The sequence below is a fragment of the Protopterus annectens genome, chromosome 7.part0 (assembly GCF_019279795.1).
Source record: "Protopterus annectens isolate FY-2018-M chromosome 7.part0, PAN1.0, whole genome shotgun sequence".
NCBI classification, from domain to species: domain Eukaryota; kingdom Metazoa; phylum Chordata; order Ceratodontiformes; family Protopteridae; genus Protopterus; species Protopterus annectens.
The window spans coordinates 1,996,516,200-1,996,533,028 of record NC_056739.1 but is presented as its reverse complement, the minus strand read 5'-3'; the positions used below and the strand labels follow the sequence as shown (position 1 = coordinate 1,996,533,028).

Genomic DNA, 16,829 nt, shown 5'->3' with positions numbered 1-16,829 from the left:
TTAAGAGTAGCTCTTACTACTCTATTTACAGCAGTGCCAAGTGGTAGGGGTTTAATGGAAAAGTACCAACAATTGTCCCTATTTTCGCCCCCCATTATTTATGGCTTTGTCTAGATTTCTTACACTTAAGAGGTTGAGAGATGTGTCTATGAAGGAAGATGATGACTGGTTGTAAGAAGAGACAACCTGGAGATTAGGAGCTCATTCATAGGTCTCAAAGTTCCATTTCCTAAATGTTTAACTTAGTGTAGAACAAATAGGTATGGGTAAAATATTTGTAAGAACTTAGTAATAATTTAAATAGGGTGCTCACGGATGGTTATGTTTCTTTGTAGTTATAAAAAGGTTGTTTTCATGTTAATATGCATCCATATTTGCCACAGACAGCGACTAAAAATAGCAGTGAGAGCGTCCCAGACTTTTTAGTGCGGAACACAAACTACTTAGCACTCAGAATGAGGAATGCTCCTCAAAAAGAAGTACTCAGATGTCTTTTTTGCCCGTTTTCTCTCTGAAACATGCCCATAACTATTTCTCATTCTTATTTACGTCACATCTATATAGGGCCTCCGCAAAATGCGTGTAAACAAAAATTGTCAAACATTTAGCCCGTGATTGGCTGAGTGGCTAGGCGGGAATCAATTTTGTCAAGAGATGTAAATAAGTTTTAATATCTTTTCCATTGAAGTTGCTCAGGCAAGGTAAGTATGATTTACAGGCTACTTTCCGTTAAATGTTTTTAACTTAGGTATTCTTCACCGTTAGGCACGATACGTCAGCACGCATCGGGGGGGAAAACAAATATAGTTTTATATGCATTTTACTTGTATGACTCGCTAACAGTAAGTACAACGAAAGATGATGCCAATGAATGGTTACGAACACAACTGTAAGCCTTACATTTTGATGTAGGGTATTTCAACTTCCTGAATGTTAGATTTTTAACGTGACTTCCTGTTTAGTCAGAACGGCGCTTCTAAGGGTTAGTGTATAATATAGCCAGTCAAAATGGTAGTATTTTATTTATATATTTTTAATTATGACACGATGTGTGAGAATAAAACTTATTTCATTTTTAATGGCCGTCTGATGACGAGTGTTGTGTGTTAAAGGTAAAGGGGTCGAGGAGTAGTATACCTGCAGTGATTTGATTTCAAACGCTGTTCTGCTTATGCATTTTGTTAACCGGGATGGGGGAGTTGTAGTTAGTTAGCCACTGTATTCAAATGAGTGCTTATTTCTCTTTTTTAACATCGTTGAGAAGTATTAAGATTAATAGAAGTAGCTATAAATCTCATCTCAACTGGCCAGATTTTTGCCTCCAAAAATTTGTGGTTTTATGAAAATCATATCACTTAAGTGTACCCCATTACGAGGAACGTACCTCATTTGGGGTCTTAAAAAGTTCATGTTCCTCGAAGTTCCATATCGAAAAGGTCTGTCACACATTCAGTGTTAGGAATTCTTTTTAAGTGAAATCCATGGTAAATAGAAATAAATCATATTAATTCACTAAAAGATACTCTTTACAAGTAAAACCAGCATATTTTAACTATCCTATGACCTTCCTAGTTGAAGTTGTTAGTAAGCCATTAGTATGTGTTCCACATTTGTTCCACATTATGAGGGCTAGTGTTCCTCATTTTGGAGATGGAAGGTTGAGAGCTATAATGCAAATCATCCCAGATCAAAGTCACTAAATATGTTTTGAGTTCAAGACGCCACACCAGTAAGAAAATGTATGTTAATGCAAAGCTTGTTATTCTGCCAACTTTCTAAGTTAATAATGGCAGCATTTAAAAATTTACCCTATTTTTGGCTTTGTCCAGATTTTTTTGTGCTATGACTTTGAGTGGTATGCAAGTAGGGTTTAATGCTATTAACACAAATAAGCATATAGAATGTGCCTTTTAAACGTCTATGATTATGCCTAAAAGTCTTTGCCACGTCCTTCATAAAATTAAGGAATCTAATGTTTGGAGGCTCATCTCAGTTCACCTGCTCTCAACCAATCTGGGACAAATCCAGAAAGAACTGGCGATAATCAAGGATACTTTAACAATCTTAGCCAACTTGAAACATAGACAGAATAAGATATTGTGAATTAATATACACTAGTTTTTTAGTATAGATTAAGAGGGACAGACCTAACATTTGAGTCAGAATCATGGACATCTTGAAAATCAGGGCCATTTGAGAGGTATGAGGGCTAATGCCAGCAACAGGTTGGTTAGCTTGGCCCAAAAAAGTATAATTCCCCAGACTTGGATTACCCACAGCCCATGGCACCAAATATCTCACCACCTCCAGTTTCTTCAGGCACGTGTTAGTTAGATCATGCAGAAGAGTGGTTTGGTAAATAGCTAAATTTGTTCATATTTTCCTGTTAAATCAGGTTAGATATATATATATATATATTTTTTTTTTTACATATTGCAACTGCCCATTGGCTGCATTCAGGGTCTGTCCTTATCTGTAGGATCAAAACCTCCTTGCCTTCATTGGACTGGCTGTGACCCATATTGTGTCTGATGTAATTGAAGCTTCCTTGACATCACATTACTTCTGAGGGAGTTTTTCTGCTTAAAGCCAATTTCCACCCCTCCCCCGTGCACACTTTTGTTGCCCAAGGAAATGGCATTCAGTGGACCCTGTATTGTCCCTGTCTCTGCATGAGATGAACCAAAGTAACCTCCCTTGTAGACAGCACTCGCCTTGTGTCTCTAGTCTCTATTAAAGATAATCTGTTGAGGTGTACCTTAGTGTGCACCTTCCACTTCAAGATGGACATACCCATCTTCCCTGTATTGTTGTCAAATCCTCACACTGAGAATCGAACTGTGGTTGCCTAGGCCGTAGTTAGGGCTTTATCTGTCTACACCACACATGAAGCATAGGTCAGATGTTGTCTTACTGTTTTTTATTCACTGTTTGCAATGTTTCTGATGCTCTTTTCCTGCCCTTTGCCTCATTCTAAACAAGGTCAGTATTGGCAAAGCTGTGGTAATCCTAATAGTCTCTTCTTGACCTGGACAAGTTCAAGCTTGGCTTCTTGTGCTTTGCCCTGACATCTTGGACAGACTTCTACTTCTGAGACCCTCCATAATTCTTTGCCCCCCCTCCAGCCAGTTTCACCCAGATATTCACTCTCTGAAGTTACTTGTATGGTTTCTTCAAGTCCTCTGATTGCCAGGGACCCTTTATTCCTGCCAGGGGCGGTCCAGTTCTTTACCTTTGTCCAGAGATTAAGAACTAGGAAGACTCTTTGCTTTAAATGTGCCAGTTTCTCTAGTTTATGTATTGCTAGACACTTGGAAACTTTCACCACCCCTATCCTCAGTATATTGGAGTGTCTTGCCACAGCACAAGTTTTGGCGTGGATCTAATTTTTTTCTTAAGGTTAATTTAGCTGCCTTTTCTAATTTTCATAAGGTGTGAATTCCTTATAGGTTCATAGGTAAATACTAGACTAGCTGCCCTCATGGGCTATTTTAAGCCTAGCCGATTTCCTTTTTTTGTGTTCGAAATAACCTATTCCATTTGGTTGTAGAGTGGCCTTGCCCATCTCATGTTTGATAAATATGTATTACTTGTAATGAGAATAACTGGGATCATACCCAATATGTATTACTTGTAATGAGAATAACTGGGGTCATACCATAAACAATTTGAGGGGACTTATGCATGGGATAAAGCGTTTAGGAACTGCCTCTGTCCATTAGTAGTACAGGGGGCAGTCCTGAGATAAAGTGTCTATTTCCCATCCATATATCTAAGTTGCGCTTAAATATGCACAGGGATGAACTTTGTTTTACATGGATGGGGAGTCTGTTCCAGTGTAATGGTGATAGGGCTTTGAGTTGGTCCGTGTAGGACGTGTTGTTTTAGGCTTTGCATCCTTTTAGAAAGGTATCCGTGTGGGCATTCTAGTTATTGCATGTGTCTGGGCAGATACCTGCAAAAGGGGATATTGTATTCAGTGATTGGTCTAATGAGGACTGAGTAAAGGGGGGCAGTGACATCTGTAGGTCTAGACACAGTGTATAAGCCATGCAATCTAGGAAGACTTTCTTAAAACAATGGATACATATTAAATAAAAGTTATGCTACTGTTCCCATAAGTTCCCAAATCCTGAACAACTGCGTCAGCTGTTCGGGGGCATACTGTCAGTGTGGTAGTTCCCTGGGGTTGATGACATCCTAAAGCATACAGTTATGTATTTTTTGGTATTTAGTTTTAGTCCATTATTTTGCCACCAGTAATTTATTTGGGGCAGACCTTCTGCCGGGTGGTCAAGTCATTTGGGGATTCAATGAGTGCTCCTATCATGCAGTCATCTGCAAACTTAGTAAGCTAGAGCCCTTTGGTATTGATGTTTACTTCAGAAAAGTAGATGCCAAACGGGGGAGGATCCAGCACAGAACCCAAGGAACTCCACTGGTGACTAGTCTCTTTATGGAGGTAACCTTCCCCTGTTTTGATTATCTGCATCCTGTCTGTGCCATTGGCTATCCAGCACGTGACATAGGGGATTATTGCCAGTTTATTTAGCTTTTCTGCTATGCTTGAGTGGGGAATTGTGTCAAAAGCTTTGGCCAGGTCAAGGTATGCGGTGTGTACCATTTTGCCTTTATCCATTGCTTTGATGACCTTTTCAAAAACATCCACCAGTTTGAGTAAGTATGACCTGCCCTTGATGCAGCCATACTGAGATGGGTACAGTGTTTGGAGGTTCCCTATGCCCTGCCATCATTTAGTTAGCTCAGTGCATTGCTATGTTGTGCTTTTGAGATTATGAACATAACTAAAAAATGCTTTATGATCATCTTTGGCTTATGTAGCTGTTTCAGCCTTAAATTTGGCTATGGTGGATTTTAATAAGCTCCTGCATTGTTTGTTTATTTCAGTGACAAGGGCTGTAACATTCTGAGAGTTATTCTTACTTTTGGTCAAATTATTTATTTTATTATACGGCTTGTTTATATTATACCATATTGGATTTGCTTTTGGGGTTTGCCCTTCACTTGTTCTTATGGGGTACAGCTGCATCTGTGCAGCTGTTCATATTTTGGTTTAGTGTGGTTTAAATTTCTGTAAATTCATTGGAGTAAGCTGGGTTTGATTGGGATTTGAGGCTTCCCAATATATCACTTGGGAGAAGGTAGTTTGTCGTAAAGAAATTTCTATAAGGTATACTGGGTGAAAGGGATCTCTGGTTTCAGTTTAACAACAAAGGTGACTGCTTTATGGTCAGATCTAGCAAGTGATGAAGATATGCACGGGATGGTGCCAGGTGTCCCCATATTAGTAAGGACAAGATCCAAGATATTATTTCCCCAATAATCATTCCAGACGTTTGTATTGACAAAATCCATGAATTGCTCTGCTTGTACTCTAGTGGTGGTATAAGTTTCCTTATCTGTAGTTGGATAGTTTTAGATCACCTAGGAATATGGTGTTGGGTTTTATACTGAGTTATTGTATGTCCTGTAGATAGCTGTTGTGGCTTTCTTGTGTCATAGAGAGTTTTGTAGCTAGCTAATGTATGGTACAGGACCTTTCTGAAGGTTATTTGGACATGAAGAAACTCTAGTGCATCATGCTGTTTTACTAGCCTTGATGTGAGTCTCTTCTGGATGTTGATTGAGATACCTCCCTGTTTTCCCCCCCTGTTACGCAGTAGCTGGTCTAAATGTATGGAAGGCAATATAACCTTCCACAGCCAGATTGCTCTCTGCTATTTTAAATCATATCTTGGACACTTTCATATTTTCCTTTGATTTTTTTTTTCATTTTATTGGTAGGTTTATTAGGTTGGCACTGCCTAAAAAAGGCACTATGGGGTGGACAATGTCTTAGCCAGTAATCAAAACCCTAGAAGGGACAGATGCAAGCCATCCCTGGTGCAGCAGCATGGTCTGCTGATCATATCCTCCCAGGCTGACAAACATTGGACCCTCATTGAATGACACTAAAAACTAAGCCAATTATTGAAGTCAGTTAATTTTTGCACATATCGTGACATCTTCCTTGGAGAAGGTAGAATGCTGCTCAATACTATGATCATACCTGCCTTGGACACACAGTCTGAGAGCTCCATCATGGCTCTCTTTATATAGTCCAGGAAGATAACACCTCAAGTTGACATAGGCATGAACTATGACAGAGTCCTACTGGCACTTGTTGTTCAAGGACTTAAGAGCATGCATGATCTAACGTCTTCTGGCATCAGACAAGCAACTAATCATCATTCTCTTTGCTCAGCCTGGTAAAATGCACATCTGTATGTCGTACAATAGAGTCAACTGTAACAGGAATGTTTGGTTGGGTCGATGCTAGCGTTACAGGCTGAGCGTCTGTGACTTTGGGACTTCTTGTGTTATGTGAGGAAATAAGCTTAATTTGCTGAGTGTGCTTTGTGTCTGTATTGTGTTTTGAAGGTCTTTGGTATTTAGGCAGGCTAATCTTTAGAACCTTAACATATGATGGATTATGCATATTGTGATGAGCTTGGAGAGGTGTGATATGTTGAATGCTGTTGACGATTTTGGTGTCTTTGAGTTTACTATGTGTGTGAAATTTTTGCCTGCAAGGGTATTACATATGTACATCTCTCACACACTTTGTTATGCTGTTAGGGTGATAGATGACCGCTAGACAGATGGGACAATTCTTACACTGTCCCATGATACTCATCTCAATCAGGCTGGCTAGAGAAGTTGGGGAGTGCTGGTCCATGAAACTGACAGGAAAGACTCCTGGGGCGGGGTAACTATAACAGCTTGAAGTTTGGTTTTAGAATAATATTTAGGTAGACTTGCTACTGAGTATTTAAAGTTCAGTACAAAACAACTAGCTTGGAAACCTTCTACTGCCACCAGCAAGAACCAGTAAATTATACTGTAAAAAAAAAAAAAAAAAAAAACTCGCTAATTTGATAAAATCTATACATGCAGTATCAGTGCACTCAGTATTTTTTTAAACAAGAAACATCTTTATTAAATGATCACTTATGACATAGTCTGTCATACATTTTGTATAAATGAAAAGTCTGTCATATACTTTGTATAAATGAAAACAAACCATATTGACGTAATCCTAGTTGCAAGTATGATACATTACAACTAAAATTGTCAGTATAGTTTGTGAACATTATACATCAAAATGTCCAAACAAAGGTTTGCAGTATTAAGTGAACTCAAAAGCTAATGTTCACCAGAAGACAATTTAATGAAGCGCTTTTCGTCTGCACTGTGTGCAGACTTCTTCAGACATACAAAAAAACCTTTTAAAAACTTCCTTTAAAAACATTTGAACTGGTATAATGAACCAATCATAACACACAATTAATTAAGGTGATTAATTAGAGCTGCTGCATTGATTGTTAGCATGCACCATGAAGTAAGCTCAAAGTAAACTTTTATGCAAAACCCTCCATGAATAACTGGAACAGTGATTGTCAAACACACTAAAGAAACTTCATAACAAAAGCATAAACTTAAAAATTAACACAGTAAAAGTGAACAAAAGTTCACAAACCAAAACTCATACTAAAATTTTAAACTTGTATAGCAGATAAAATAAAACAAACAAATGTATGTAAGCAAATTACAGCAGATATGTACATAGTTCATTAATGGTAAGCCAAGGAAGTTACTTAACCATGATATCTTACCCTCATCTTTTCAAACGTTTCAATTTAAGAATACTGCTTATAGAGCAGGACTCATTGAGACCTGGGAAGATACAAGCATTCAGTTTGATTTACCAGGTTAGTTCTAATTCTTCTAACAAGAGGTGTAAGGGTGCGCCCCTACTGTCATTATTCACCTGGTCTATTACTAGAAATTTAAAACTATGATTCTTATATTTTAAAGTATGTTTGGCTAGTGCGTTGTCCAATTTGTTCCTAGTTATTGGATATTGATGTTCATAAATGTGTTCACGGAGCCTACGCTCAGTTTTTCCAACATAGAACGCAGGGCAACCTTGACATACTGCCATATACACTACCATTTTGGAGTTACAATGATACCTGCTCCTTACCTTACATTGAAAGTTCTGTGTAGTGACTCTGTTAGTCTCTCTTGTGTATTTACAGCAATTGCAACTTTGGCATTTGTACATGCCAACAGTTCTCGTAAAGTTAGAAACAGGTTGTTCTAACAGTGACTTCCAAGTTCTTAACCCTTCTAAATGTAATAATGGGGTGGTCACCAACTTTAGTTGCAAAAGTGGGATTACTCGAGAGCATAAAGAAAAATTGGGCATTATTCATGAGTAATCCCACTTTTGCAACTAAAGTTGGTGACCACCCCATTATTACGTTTAGAAGGGGTAAGAACTTGAAGTCACTGTTAGAACAACCTGTTTCTAACTTTACGAGAACTGTTGGCATGTACAAATGCCAAAGTTGCAATTACTGTAAATACATAATAGAGACTAACAGAGTCACTACACAGAACTTTCAATGTAAGGTAAGGAGCAGGTATCATTGTAACTCCAAAATGGTAGTGTATATGGCAGTATGTCAAGGTTGCCCTGCGTTCTATGTTGGAAAACTGAGCGTAGGCTCCGTGAACACATTTATGAACATCAATATGCAATAACTAGGAACAAATTGGACAACGCACTAGCCAAACATACTTTAAAATATAAGAATCATAGTTTCAAATTTCTAGTAATAGACCAGGTGAATAATGACAGAAGGGGCGCACCCTTACACCTCTTGTTAGAAGAATTAGAACTAACCTGGTAAATCAAACTGAATGCTTGTATCTTCCCAGGTCTCAATGAGTCCTGCTCTATAAGCAGTATTCTTAAATTGAAAAGTTTGAAAAGGTGAGGGTAAGATATCATGGTTAAGTAACTTCCTTGGCTTAAACAAGACTAGTGGTCATCCTCCTCATACTATTGAATCCTTACCTTATGGAGAAATTGTCAGGCTGTCTAGGTTATGTAATGACTATCAAGATTTAGTAAAACAGATCTGTAAACTTGTTGACATTTTTTTACATAGAGGCTATTCAGTTCAATGCCTGATTGATTCTATAAATAAGTTTATTACAACCATAGAGGGTCATACTAACCAGACTAATATACCTAAAAAATATAATAAAGTACAAATAGATGATATCTATTTTGTCACCACATATAATTTATTGAGTAACAAGATCTGGAACATAGTGAGATACTATTGGAAATTTTTAAAAACTGATAGAGTTCTGGGTAAATTACTTCCTGCTCATCCTAAAATGGCTTTTAAAAGGGGTCAAAGTTTATGTGATATGTTAGTGAGAGCATATTATATATGCCCTACTGACAAGTTGAAACTTGCACTAAATACTTTTGGCACTGTACCTTGTTATACTTGTACCGTGTGCCCTTTGATAAAATTAACATTTGATAAAATAAATAATAAAATATTTGTACCAATCAAATTGTTTTCTTGCTATACTGAAGGGGTTATTTATTGTCTTAAATGTCCATGTAATCTTTTTTACATTGGAGAAACTAAGAGAAAATTTAGGGTTAGATTGCAGGAACATGTTCGTGATATTAGGAAGGGGGTTATAGAAAATTCAGTTACATCACATTTTTTAGAATTTCATAATAGTAATGCAAATTTATTACAGGCAACCATTTTAGAGCAGATTTTTGTTAAAAAAGGTGATTATAAGCTACTAAAAAATGTTATTGTATAAAGAGTCTATCTTTATATTAAAATATAATACATTATCACCGAATGGTTTAAATATGGAAATTAATTGGAAATATTTATTGTAATTTATGCTTTGTATAATTATGTTTTTTTCTTTTTCTCTATTTATGAAATGGAGTCTCTTTAAATGTTATATTGATTAATTGATTGATTAATTGATTTTTAAGGTATATAAGGGAGTGGTTTTGTATTATTATTTTGTACTCATTGAAGGCTGTGTTAGCCGAGGTGCTAAGTCTTGTTTTAAAGAATAAACCTACGTGGAATCATTGTCGTTGTTTCAAAATATTTGGTCTTTCTGACCTTTTCTTTGGTTGTTTGGAACTTCCTTGGCTTACCATTAATGAACTATGTATATATCTGCTGTAATTTGCTTACATACATTTGTTTGTTTTATTTTCTGTTATATAAGTTTAAAATTTTAGTATGAGTTTTGGTTTGTGAACTTTTGTTCACTTTTACTGTGTTAAGTTTATGCTTTTGTTATGAAGTTTCTTTAGTGTGTTTGACAATCACTGTTGCAGTTATTCATGGAGGGTTTTGCATAAAAGTTTACTTTGAGCTTACTTCTTGGTGCATGCTAACAATCAATGCAGCAGCTCTAATTAATCACATTAATTAATTGTGTGTTATGATTGGTTCATTATACCAGTTCAAATGTTTTTAAAGGAAGTTTTTAAAAGGTTTTTTGTATGTCTGAAGAAGTCTGCACACAGTGCAGACGAAAAGCGCTTCATTAAATTGTCTTCTGGTGAACATTAGCTTTTGACTTCGCTTAATACTGCAAGCCTTTGTTTGGACATTTTGGTGTTTATCTTTGTTTACATTTCCAACATTATACATCACTTATAATCTACCAGTAAACCAAAAAGGCAGGAGAAACGAAGACAACGTCAAGAAAAACTTGCACTCCACCAAAAGAACCCTTAGGCCCCGACTCCAGAAAGGAAATCTGTACCACAAAACAAATGGGAGTCCGTTAAAATCACCAGATTTATTCACCTAAATATTCATTTGAACAGCACTTTTAAGCACAAAAAGTTCAAATTTAGCGTGCTTTTCATCCCAAACCAACTTAATGCCAGGACTTCATTAGAAAGAACCAGAACACTTTTGAACACATTCTCAACTACTAAAACTTTGCTTACATTATAATTGGTTAATAAATCAAGCAGGCGCAATAGCTAAAATGGAAATTCAGCAAAGTAAACCAATATACCGGTAAAAAATGTACAAGTGAAAACAATGTAAGTGCAATATATTGTTAAACATTTAAAAAAATGCATTTTCCCTTTTGTTCACAAAAGAAGCAGTGCTTGTAAAACTTTAGTTAAATCCTATATGTGATCAGAAATTAAATCTAAGAAAGGCACACTATACTTTTTTGGCTGTCTGTTTTTCAAAACAGGAACTAAAGAAACTTGATCTTTAATAGCCGGGGAGGGGTGAATGGCATCCAAGTATAATTGCCAGTAAAGTTCCCTAACCTCAAGTTTGTCATGCCATGGCCACGTGGAGGAGATGACTTCCCCACCTCCCTCACATTAGCATGGGAGGAGATATGGCAAGGGCCAGTCCAGAAGGGGGAAAGCAGGGTAAGATCGTACTAGACTGTGTGTCTTCAATGCAACCCCCGCTTTCTGTTCACTTAACCATGACAGAATTATTATTATTAGCCACAATTTTAAGATTTTCAGTTATAATGACTTAATCATTACTGAAAAATACTTTACACTATTCGAAAAAAGCTTTACATTGGTGTCCGCCCTAGATTTGATTAATTAACCAATCCTGTGGTTTTAAATGATTCTCATTTGTTTTGTGGTATTGACTTCCTTTCCTGAGTTGGAATCTGTGGGTTCTTTTGGTGGAGTGCGAGTGTTTCTAAAGATCACATACAGTCTACCCAATCATTGGCAGCCAAACATTACATAGCTCATTCAAATTCTGCCTTCTTTTAAACTTCATTCCTCCCTGTATGTGTTGTTCCCACAATTCCCATGGTTTCTATGTAATTTGCTTCTATCCTTTTCTAAATATCCCAATTCCAGTTGTTTTATCTATGTTACTATGTTTGCTACTTCTAGTACAGTTAGTTTAGACTTTGATTTCCGTTTTCTAGTAATTGCTTTTTTGGCAGCCATCATAATTAGACTCAGTAAGATTTTAGTATGTCTAGGTAATTCCAACTCTGTATTGTAGCTCAGAAAAATAATTTCCCTAGATACCCCAATTTGCTCACCCAGTATCTCTGATAGAGTAGTCTCCAGGAAATCTTTAAAGTCTGCCAACTCATTATATTCCCAGAAAATATGTTCCCAATTACCTGTTTCTTCCCCATCACACCTCCAGCATTTGCTGTCTACCTGAGGAAAAATTCTCTGGAATCTACTTGTTTAGAAATACATATGCAAACATTTCCAAGCAAAAATTTTAAATCTTCTAGATTTTGACCCATATTTGGGAAACGTACGTACATCTCTGATTGTTTTGTTGTGAATTGCTTAACCAATCTCTCCCCAATCCTTTCTAACCTCCTCTGATTGTTTCTTATAGTTATCCTGCAAATGTTATATGCTCTTTTAATTATTCATTAACAGCAGCTTCTGTTCTAGATTCTACTAAACACTCTACCAGTGCTGGTCTTTTGCTTAGGACCCCTGTTTCTTCCTCTTTGCCTATACTCTGATATCAATCCTTGATAGGGAAGGCAATCTCTAACCTTCAGTCCAAATAAATTCGTGGTGTCTTCCCATTATGTTAACTTTCCCTCTCTAGTTATTTGCTCCCAGTACCTTTGTTCCTTTTCCAGTTTTCTCCCGTAAATTCCAGACCTCTGTTGCCTATTGCCTGTATCCCTAATTGCAGTCATCTCAAGTGGCAGGGTCTCCTTTCTCCATTCCGTTGTTGGCTTGGTTCTTAGACTACATTCTACTACTTTGAGTATAGTATTCTGTATGATTATTATTTTCCTTGAAGATCTGCAACCAAAATCCCAGTCTCTCCTTGTTTCTTGGGCTTTCCTCCATTTCATCATCATCCCTTTCCACTTTGAATTCTAGATTTCTGCTTGTGCTCTGTGTAAGAGCATTTACTGTGTAGCTCTGAAATACCCCTTCAAATTAGGTAATCCCTATCTGCCTTGTTCTGTTGAAAGAATGTGCTTATCCCACTTGACTTTTGCCATCTTCCCCTCCCAAATAAAATCCTTCAGCTCTTTATTAATTGCAATCTACAACTTCTCTGGATGATTAAAATATGTCTGACCTGTGTATAAGACTAAAGGGACCAAAAACATTCGAACTGCTTGTATCTTACTATCCATATTCATGTAACGGAGCTTCCAATTTCTCAGTTTTAGGATCATCTTTTGTTTAGTCTCTTCCCATGTACCCTTAGCAGACTCACTGGAATAATTTTTAATCCATTCTAAGTACTTCATTTTATCATGTGCCCATAAATATGGATATTGCTGAACTAATTCTTGTGTGGGTACATAATTTACAGCTATTGCCTGTGTTTTAGGTTCATTAATTTTGTATCCCAAAAAGATCTGAAACTGCCCTGAGTGTTTCACAACACTGAAATGGCCTTTTCTGGTTATGTCGGATATAAAGCAATATCATCTGCAAATAGAGCCAGCTTTTCTTGACTACCATACCAATTATATCCTTGAATTTCTGAGTCCTTTATTTTCTTTGCCAATGTTTCTAAATATAATGCAAATAACAAAGGGGAAAGCGGACAACCCTGCCTGGTTCCTCTGCTCAAGCAGAAATTATCAGAGAGGACCCCATCCACTTTAATTTGTGCCTCCGATCCATCATACAGTCTTCTAATCAACCTTATAATTATATCAGCTTCCATAGCCCTGCTCATGAAGTCCCAGTCTACTCTGTCAAATGCTTTCTCTGCATCAAGACCCACCAATAAAATCGGTACTTTCTTACATTCTGCTTCCTTCTGGAAAGTGGTACTTTCTTACATTCTGCTTCCCTCTGGATCATCAGTCTTCTGTTAATGTTGTCAAATGTTTGCCTCCCCACCACATAACCACACTGATCCATATCTGTCAATTTTGTTATCACTTTTGCCGTTCTATTAGCTGTTATAGACATAAGCACTTTAATCATTTTTTAGTATTGAAATGGGCCTGTATGAAACTGGATTCGATGGATCTTCACCCTCTTTGGGTATCGCTATTAACACCGCCTTCTTCCAGGATGCTGGCACTTTCCCTCCTCTTAAAATACTGTTAAATAAAACCTTCCAGATCTTTATCAGTTTTTTCTCTCCTAACTTCCAAACTTCCACAGGAATACCATCTATTCCTGGGGACTATCCTGTAGACTGGTTATACATAGCCATCCCTTTCTATCCTGTTAGTAATTGAGCCTCATCTACCTCCAACTTTGGCATATTTAATTCTTCCATAAAAATTTCTATTTGTACCTTTTCTTGATTTTCCATATTTCTCTGCTTTATACAAATTTTCATAAAATGTCCAAAATACTTCTACAGAGTCTCCAGTTGTCTTTCTTGTTATAGGCTCCCTAATCTTGGTGACTGCCCTTTCCACTTGCTGTTGCCTGAGCTGTTGTGCTAAAAGTTTTTGTCCTCTAGAATTATTATCAAAAAAGCAGTTGCTTAACAGCAATCTTTCTAAACTCGTGCATATCATCGAGGTAATCCATTATTTCCCGTTTAGCTTTCTGCAGTTGCTCCTTTTCTTGTTCTGAGAGATTCCTCCTAGTTTGCAATACTTTTAACATTTCTCAATCCATCTAAACAATTCTTGTTACTGTTTAACCATATCTCCCTTTCTTTTATTTCCAACCTGGTTTTAAAATGCACTTTCATTTCATCCTATTTCTTAGCTATGTTTTCAGAAGATAATTCTATCTTCTCTAGTAGTTCCTGATTTAATTCCACAACCCATTCCTTAGATTTCTCTGATAGGTGGGAAAGCACTACTGTCTCAATTTGTATTTCATTACCTTGCGTTTTTATTTTGGTTATTGGTGCATGATCTAAAATAGTTATTGGGTGCATTTCAAGACCTTCAATTAAATGCACGTTACTTGTGAGATACAAAAACTGGCCTAGGCTAGATAGATTTTATATCTCGATGAGTAATCTGTAAATTCACACCTTCCATGCCAAGCATTTTAATCAATTTCATCAAAAATCTACCCTCCTTTGTTATATTTTCCCTTCTAGGCCCCCCCAGGCACATCTTCACTGTTGCAAACCAAATTCCACTCTCCACCTATAAGTAATATTCCTTGCTGAAAACCAATTATTTCATCCAGCATTTTCTTAAGTTCCATTGTAGCAGTTTTAGGGGGATATAAATGCATGCCAGTGTAATCCTCCCTAACCAGTAGCCCCTTAGTACTATGTATCTTTAACTTTTTCCATCTTTTATCACCATTGGAGCTCCTCTTGCAATTAATATAAGTAGTCCTCTTTTTCTTTGCCCCAGATATCCTGCTGAATAACCATCCTTAAAACCTTTTTTATCAAATTCACATGTTCACTTCTTTCCATGTGTGTCTCCTGTAGCTTAGGTATTTGCACTCTGCATTTTTTAATAAAGTTCACTACTCTTTTTCTTTTTTATATTTATCTGTAAGACCATTCAGATTGAAAGACATTAGAGAAAGCATCATTTTCTTATATAGTTATTACCACCTTTTATATGCAACTGCTCTTTTACTATGTCTAGCTCCAGTTTTTACGTTACATGTATATACCGTTCAGAAGGTTGGCCTTTTATGCAGTTGTTTCTTGTCATATCCATTTGCTCCTATGTCACATCTTACATAACTTTTTGTTTTTTTTGAAAGCCCTCAAACAGAACAAACACCCCCTCAAAAAACTTCCTAAAATATATGAAATTAACAGTAACACACAAAACTATGTGCAGTGGATATAAAAGTGTACCCACCCCTGTTAAAATGCCAGGTTTTTGTGATATAAAAAAATGAGACCACAATAAATCATTTCAAAACTTTTCCCACCTTTAATGTGACCTATAACCTGTACAATTCAATTGAAAAACAAACAAATCTGTTGGGGGAAAAATATTTAAAAAATAAACGTACAATAAGTTGTTTGCATAAATGTGCACACCCTTAAATTTAATACTTTGTTGAAGCACCTTTTCATTTAATTACATCATTCAGTCTTAAGCTGGTTGCATAAGTGTGTAACCCTTAAATTAATACTTTGTTGAAGCACCTTTTGATTTAATTACAGCATTCAGTCTTCTTGGGTAGGAGTCTGTCAGCATGGCACATCTTGACTTGGCAATATTTGCCCACTCTTCCTTGCAAAAGCACTCCAGATCTGTCAGATTGCGAGGGCATCTCTTGTGCACAGCCCTCTTCAGGTCATCCCACAGATTTTCTATTGGATTTAGGTCTGGGCTCGGGCTGGGCCATTCCAAAACTTTAATTTTCTTCTGGTGAAGCCATTCTTTTGTTGATTTGGATGTATGCTTGGGGTCATTGTCACGTTGAAAGGTGAAATTCCTCTTCATCTTCAGCTTTCTAGCAGACGCCTGAAGGTTTTGGGCCAAAAGTGACTGGTATTTGGAACTGTTCATAATTTCCTCCACCTTGACTAAAGCACCAGTTCCAGCTGAAGAAAAGCGACCTCAAATCATGATACTGCTACCACCATGCTTCACCGTGGGGATAGTGTTCTTTTGGCGATGTGAAGTGTTGTTTTTGCACCAGGCGTACCTTTTGTGATTGTGGCCAGAAAGTTCAACCTTGGTCTCATCAGACCATGACACATTTTCCCACATGCGTTTGGGAGACTTGGTGTATTGTTTTGCAAATTTTAGCTGGGTCTAGATGTTTTTCTGTGTAAGAAAAGGCTTCCATCTTGCAACCCTACCCTATAGTCCAGACATATAGAGAATATGGGAGATTGTTGCCACATGTAGTACACAACCAGTACTTGCCAGAAATTCCTGCAGTTCCTTCAGTGTTGCTGTAGGTCTCTTGGAAGCCTCCCTGACCAGTTTTCATCTTGTCTTTTTGTTAGTTTTGGAGGGACATCCAGTTCTTTGCAATGTCACTATTGCCCCATATTTTC

General features: G+C 37.1%; 1 protein-coding gene across 3 annotated transcripts in view; it reads left to right on the top strand.

The window, feature by feature from the left end:
- Positions 1-411: 411 nt before the first annotated feature.
- HMCES (5-hydroxymethylcytosine binding, ES cell specific) overlaps positions 412-16,829 on the top strand; it is a 749,892-nt gene continuing 733,474 nt past the window's right edge. The window contains exon 1 of one of the 3 annotated variants that reach the window (XM_044078418.1): positions 412-701. The gene's annotated coding sequence lies outside the window, so the exon portion shown is untranslated. The other 2 variants (XM_044078419.1, XM_044078420.1) reach the window with 2 other exon arrangements.